Raw genomic sequence first — 7,805 nt, 5'->3', positions numbered from 1 at the left:
TATATGATGGCCATCCAATTTTTTATAGGAACCCCTCTTACATATCGGTGCAGCCACACACCAAAATTGGTACCTCACTTATTTTTCTAGCTATACTCACATCTTTTACAGACAGATAGATGGAAGATAGATTCAAGGTCAGATGGAGGGTATTTTCATTTCCCTCTCTTCTCCACGACGGGGGACAAATATACATTGCATGCTGATGACACACCATCTTGTCACAGCTTATGACAGTGGACAGGTGTTCTTAACGGTGCTGTCCATCTTTCTGACATCCTGCAGCTCATGTCCTCTGCTGCAGCAAGACGTCCTGCTCACTGTCTGTGACAAACAAAAACATTTTGCCGCAGTGAATAGTTGCCCTGATGTCACATGAGCCTGGTTCTGGCCCACTGTGGTCCTCAGATGTAAACTTTTCTCAGTCCTCCTCAGTGTTCCTACCAGCCCCATGTGAGAGTGGATGATGCTGTCATCACTCTGGAGGCTCTGAGAGGATCATGTTTCCAGAACTTCCAGCACCATCCAGCTGTGTGTTCAGGCATGTGCAAGTGGGTTGATGATTATCTGTCAGGTGGGCCTCAATAGGTCCAGCTGGGCAGCACACTGATGTGATCAATAACTCAAGAGATCCTCTGACTGTGTCTCTGCTCACTCTTTACACCTCTGACTTTAAACACAACTGAGTCATTCAACCTGTGGGGGGTCTCAGAGGAGTCTGCAGTGGTGAGTCAGGATACAGATGCTTTCATGAACTGACAGCGTAATTTTTTACTACTCTTGAATTAAATACAGTATGAATCTGGTATAAATTATCACTATAAATACCCACCACTGCACCCTGTATTCACTGGTTAACTGGACATCATTAACTTCACACAGACTCTCACTGGTACATTTTCATCTTTTCATCACTTCTTGGTCTGCTGCCTTCATACATCTCCTCCTACATGTCTCTGCGTGAGTGCAGCTACAGCGTGCGCTCTCAGGACATTATTACCTGCAGTGTTCCCTCAGTGAGGACTGAACTGGGCAAAAGGGCCTTCTCCTACTCCGCTCCTGTTTCCTGGAATATCTTGCAAAAAGACCTGAAGCTCTCGACCTTGACTTCTCTGAGTGACTTTAAAACGCTGTTAAGTATCTGGCAAAAGCCAATGCAGACATGTTCCTGTTTTTAGTTTTCTAAATCGCCTTGTGATCTAACTGTTTTTTGCTGCTATTTTTGATTGTCCTTTTGGTTGCTATTTTGTTACGATTTGTTAAAAAAAAAAAGAGAAATTTAAGTTTTTATGCCTATTTTATGATTGTCTATTGTTGTCATTACTCTTTGTTAAGAAATCAGATCTCTCTTGTAAATGAGTCCTCGAGGCTCAATGGGATTAACATGTATAAATAAAGGTTGAATGAGTTCATGTTAGAGAGATACCTTACAGCATGCAGTATGTATTATAGTAAACACAGTTTTTTTTTTTTTAGCAAGTCTTAGTACTAAGCAAGAACTCAATAATTGAGCAGTGTCCAATACTTTAATACAATGAGTTTGACAGCTTTATGGAGAATGACTGTTATCTATCTGCAAATGTTTTATTTTACTTATTTCAGTAAAGTTTGTTGGTGTAGTCCCATTGATAAATTATTCTGTCATATTGAGACTTATAGAATGTTTGAAGTTTTAGAAATGGAGACAGGAAACATCTGTGATGGACTTCTGACCTGTCCTGGTCCCTTGCCTCTCGCGTAGTGATGGCTGGATATGGGCACCAGTGACCCCCGCAACCCAAAAAGGAAGATGCGGGTAAAAATAATGGATGGATGGATGGAGACAGGTAACATGTCTCCTCACTACACCTGAGTGCCATTACTGCACAAAGTCCTGAAGACAGATCCTGGACAGACAAGAAGACAGAAAAACAAACGAATAGACAGACAGGCACACATAAAGGCAGACAGACATATACACAGACAGGCAAGGAAAAAACACACAAAAAACCCAGACACACGCAGGCAGACAGACAGGCGGTCAGGGTAACTAATCGAGCAGTGAGTCATGAGCAGCTCTCCTCTGCAGCAGCAGCTCAGAGCTGAGGATCGATCTGTGCCGCCTTCTGTTTGCTGGTGCTCTTAAATTGCAGGTGTGTGTGTGTGTGTGTGTGCAGGTTGTCTCTCCGGGCTTGCTGTATTCTCTAAAAGGAGTGGCTGCTTCATCTGAAACACACACACATTCACATCCATGGGTCTGAAGCCAGTGGATTTGTGGTATCTTCCAGGACAGAGAAGTTCATGGCTGTTTGACGAGCTTCAGCTCCGGCTCTGCAGAGAGGTAAGGTCCTCTGTGATCCAGCAGGCAGCCAGGCACAAAGAGCCATCAGTCTAATGTCAGCACGATTTACTGAGCTGTTTGCAGAGGACATTCTGCCGGGGCTCCACGAGCTTCAGGAAACTGTGAATGAATTGTCTCATTAGAAATAAACTGACGTCCCAAACAGCTACTGCAGTTTAAATCTGCAGTGCTGCAAAGAATCAGACTGACATCAGACTTCTTTAAGCTGCTGAGAACCTTTTATTACCTGTAAACATCTAATCTGCTGAAAATACAGATTAGATGAGGGATTACAAGCACAATGACTCAGGCTATGTAGAGTATTTTCTCAAGGGAGGCTTCTAGTTGCTGCTATGCAGTATTTAACAACTTGCTGTCCTGCCATGGATACAGTATTATATAGAAAAAAAGGGGTCACCATGGTAACCACACAAATGTGTCTGTCACTCCTTGACATCATCATTAATAAGATATGCACACAAAATTGTAGACTACAAGGTAAATCTCAGACAGTCAGCTTGTAATGTATTAGTGTCAGAGTTTGGATGTGTGCACTCTGCACTCCAGAAGAATGTTAGAAAAAACTGTAAGTCCTATAACATCGAGTGAAAGAAGGTAAAGATGCCCTGGTTTTGTTGTCTAAACTATGTAAGGATTGTTAAAATAATATATGGAATTGTAAAACTTATAGAAATAAGTTTGTTTGCAGAAACTTAAAAGCTTTAGAGTTTCTCAAGTGGTATCACTCTCTAAGCTAATCATTCGGTGGTAAAATCACCACAAATTCTAAAATATAAGCTACATTTACAGAAAACTGGTTAACAAAGTCAAAATGTCGCTTCAGTCATAGAAAATACATTTTTCTCTGACTCGCTTAAACTTTGAATTATGCTTCTTCAGTATAGTATCCCTGCATTATAAATCTTCAATGTGTTTTTTGTTTGTTTGTTTGCTTGTTTTGCCAAAATCCAACAGTTTTTAATACAGCATTCAAAATCCAGTATACACTATTTTTAACTGTCTCATGATTTAATGCATCTTCTTGTTTGTTTTTGTTCCTAAAGCTACGAGATGTTGCAAATCAAAAATCCTCACAAGAGCTAAATAGTAACTAAACTGCATTTCCTGTGAAATGCAGTTTATTGAAGAACTTGCTGAAAAACAGTTGAAATTAGCTAAAATGTTCTGAAATCTAGCTGAAATTGAAGAACGAGCGTAAGTTAGCAGAAGAAAGCAAAAAGAACACGTATTTACTAAATTAGGTTTAAATAAGCAGAAATGAGCACAACATTAGGAAATTAGCTAAAAAGCTGAAATTAGCTTACAACAGCTGAAAAATAGCTGAAAAGGCAGACAAAAGCTTAAGGAAGTGGAATGAATTGAAATGAGCTAAAAAGATGTGGAATTAGATGAAAAAGCTAAATTTTGCACAAAACAGCTAAAAAGTAGCTGAACTAGCAGAAAAAGCTGAAATTAGCAGGAAAAAAGCTGAAAGGAGCATTTAAATATAAACGCTTCTTTCAGCTTAAGCTCAACATAAACTGAAATTAGTAGAAAGAAGTTAACTGGGCTGAAAGAAGCAGAAAGGAGCACGAAAAAGTGGAAATTATCTGAAAAAGCTTAAATTAGAAAAAAACTGCTGAAAAGTAGCTAAAAATGGCAGAAAGAAGCTGAAATTACAAGAAAGAAATGGAGAGAGCACATTTTTTCAGAATTAACTTGAAAAAAGTAGAAATGGGTGCAAAATATGTGGAATTAGCTGAAAAAGCTTAAATTAGCATACAAACGGCTAAATAGGACCTGAAATAGTAGCTGAAACTTGCAGAAATAAGTTGAAAGGAGCATAACAAGCTGAAATTAGCAGAAAGAAGTTAGAAGAAGCTCAAAAATAGTGTAGTTAAAAAAAATCAAAAAGGAGCACAAAACAGTTGAAATTTCTGAAAATAGCTGAAAAAAATGTTTAAATTGGCACAAGGAAGCTGAAGCAGAACAAAATGTGAAAGCAGCAGTACAGGGTTGTAAACACATCTTAAGATTTGAAGGATGTAAAATGAGCTCAATTAATTTTCTGAGACAAAAAATGACAGAAAAGGCTAAATATTTCAAAAAGCTAAAATTACACCAATGCCAAAAGCTATAGCAGGATTGTCCTGAAAGAGCTGAACATTTTGATACAGGATTTGTTAAAATAGCACAAAAAATGTGGAACGAGAAAGATGCAGAAAAATGTATGGAAGAAAAGAGGATCACAATAGTGTGAATGCTTCGTGAACATTCACACAATAAGGGTCCGTCACTGCTTATACACTGACACCTTAAATGATTGCACAATAGACCTCTTTTTATGAGTCCACTTGTTGAGTATCACGACTGTTCCTTCAGGTCGTTGACAACACCGGGCTGTTTAAATGTTGCCATCAGCCGCCGTCTGTGTTGGATTGCAGGTGCTCTCCAAGTTGATCTCCCACAGTGGGTGTGCCTCTGTTACGTATCAACCAGTGAAGCATCTCACATGGTTGAGTCGTAAACATTCGGCTACACTCCACATGACTGTTGGGTAACTCACCTCTCCATGTCAGGATTAATAGATTTATGTCGTGGCGTGTGAGGAAACGGTGGCTTGAGCTTTTTTCAAGTGCTGTTGGCTGAGCTCATTTTCACTCGAGAACCTTTCCAAAAATAAGCAGGAATCCTGATCCAGGTATCTTTTAACTCTTGTCATATTTGGATCTTCTTTCCCACACCTCTAGTAGATAATCTGATGTTTATTCTACTTCATACTAAAAATAAGATGCTTTATTCGTCCCACTTCTGTGCTTCATGCTGTCAGAAGATTTCAGGGAGAGTGGGGCTGTCATATCACACTAAACACTTTTTTTAATAACTTTTGTTCCATTTAACAGTTCAATAATTAACTTCAAGGCAAGTCTGACCCTGCAGAATTGGATGTGATACTGCAGTTTTTCAGTGAGTCAGCTCTGAGAGACCCTTTGTCTTTCGTGTTTGTAGATTTCAGATATGCCGTTTCCCCAGAAATAGTGTGTTTTCTTTCATTTTGTAATAGAACATTATTGTCTGAACATTGTGTGAAGTCTAAAAGTCCAAATAACCATTTGTGGAGAGACTGGTGTTAATGATTGTTGGATGTTTCGTGTATACTTCGTGACGTTTTCATGATTTTTCAGCGTGAGACGTTAAGTTTGATGCACCACTGTTATCAGGCGATGTGGTTTCTCCCAGCTGGCTGCTCAACTTGCAGCTGATAAATTTTCACAAAGCACACAGTGTGTTCTGCCCTGCAGTTTTTGCATTTTATATCAAGCTTTTTGTGTTTTATCTTGCTTTTCATTTCAGAAGCGGTTAAACATCGGTCACTGAGAGCACAAAGAGGACAAATGATGGATTCCATACAGTCTGTTAGATTATTGGCTATCAGATTTGACAGTTGGTTGATTAATATTTAGCTAGAAATTCAGCTGTAGACTCAGAAATGGAAGTTGCTTAATTACCTATCTGTGTGACTATTTTCCTGTCCCTCATATTGTTTTTATGTTATACCTGGAGTGTTTCTCAAGTGGACCATAATTCTGTACAATGAACACAATCTGGATCATAAGTTCTTTAAGCTTTCCAAAAGCCTAACAAAGTTGTTATTTTATATCTTTCTGCTTTGGTAGCTTTATGACTTACTTACTTTTAGCATTGTCTTTTAATGTAAACATGGCAGCATGATTGTTCTTAACAAACATGAAGATTCTGTTCTAAAGACTAACTCCAGGTGATGGATAGATTCTGGAGTTATTGTCTTTAGAAACAAGAAAATATAGAAAAGACTTGACTCTGGAACGTTGTTCAACCAATCGTCTCCAGAAGGTCGAGTGTTTACCAAGTAGTTCCATACAAATCATCTTGTTTCTGCTAAATTACACCATTATATTTGATTAACCATAATCTGTGGTGTTTTTATATGCACAATAAAGGCAAGGTGTATTATGGTGTAGTCTTCATCAGTCCATCGTCTATTCTCCCTTCCACAACTCCTGATCCACTCCATAATAATAATAAAACCTTCATACACATATGCACCAACACTAGATGGTGTTACATACAATACAACATACTGCTGCAACAAAGTGTCTGCAGATCCACCTATGTGTATTAATTTGCCATGAGAAGACACTGGCTCATCCCTTGAGTTTAGGAGTCTTTTCTTGCCTGAAATATTCACGTCAAAGTTAAGTGGATTAAAAAAAAACAAAAAAAAAACACACCAAATATTCTTCTAAAACTGGTGAAGTACCGAACAGGAAGGGTGTAAAACAGATAAAGTCCAAAGAAAATTTTGAATTAAAGTTTGATTCTTTGGAGGAAAAAACGAAGAAGAAGAATGATAATCCCTTAAAGGAATGCAGATTTCTAGCCATTCTGGTCAAACCCTGAAAATATTTTCCTCAATCTCCTGCTATTTCAAGACATATCCTCTGTGTATGTGTTGTAACTTTCAACTTTTAACTAAATAGTTGTAAAATTGATTGTTATAGCCATTTTTGTTTAGGATGTTGATAATTAGCTGTGATGGCCATCTTGAACTGAGTCGCTTCAAACGTTATTCAGTTGTAGAGGTACATTCAATAACGATATTTTGACAGTTTTATTAGAACCTGTCTGATGGTTCATGATATATTTTGCTGACAGAGTTGACTCCAACGAGTTAATGGCAACATTTTAAATTAAAATCTTGAACAATGTGGTGGTGCCGTTCAGTATATGTGTTAGAGATGACTCTCAGCTACAGCCACACAAAACTTTAGCTCATTATATGTCAAACTGGGAGTTTTAGCCTTCTTTGTGTCTTTTAAAGGTCAGCTGGCTGTGGCAGCCATATTGAATAAATGTGACCAAACATTAATCAGTTGTAGGCTATTACTTTTGGCAAATTGCATTAATGCAGTTTAATCCATACTGTGGTTCTTCATTTATTTTGGTAACACATCCACTCACACACAAAGACACACAAAAACTGGGGTGAAAACTTTGTGTTTTTGCGTTTTAGCAGCAGGCAAGCTGCTACCAAATGTGTTCATAATGTAACTAATAAAACTCCATGAAATGTTCTGGATAATCGAGTCCAGTACTTTCATGTCATACAGTTTCAGTTTCAATGAAGCAAGACTGTGACTCATAAGAGGAAAAGGTCCTTCTCAAAAAATTAGCATCTTGTGATAAAGGTCATTATTTTCCATAATGTGATGATAAAAATGAAACTTTCATATATTTCAGATTCATTGCACACCAACTGAAATATTTCAGGTCTTTAATTGTTTTAATACTGATGATTATGGCATACAGCTCATGAAAACCCAAAATGTCTGTCCCAAAAAATTAGCATATTTCATCCCACCAATGAAAGACAAATGTTTTTAATACAAAAAACGCCAACCTTCAAATAATCATGTTCAGTTATGCACTCAATACTTGGTCGGGA

This window comes from Nematolebias whitei, chromosome 5 (genome assembly GCF_014905685.2).
Source record: "Nematolebias whitei isolate Nwh7 chromosome 5, NemWhi1, whole genome shotgun sequence".
NCBI lineage: Eukaryota > Metazoa > Chordata > Actinopteri > Cyprinodontiformes > Rivulidae > Nematolebias > Nematolebias whitei.
The sequence above is the reverse complement of the archived record's forward strand: the minus strand, read 5'-3'. Positions refer to the sequence as shown.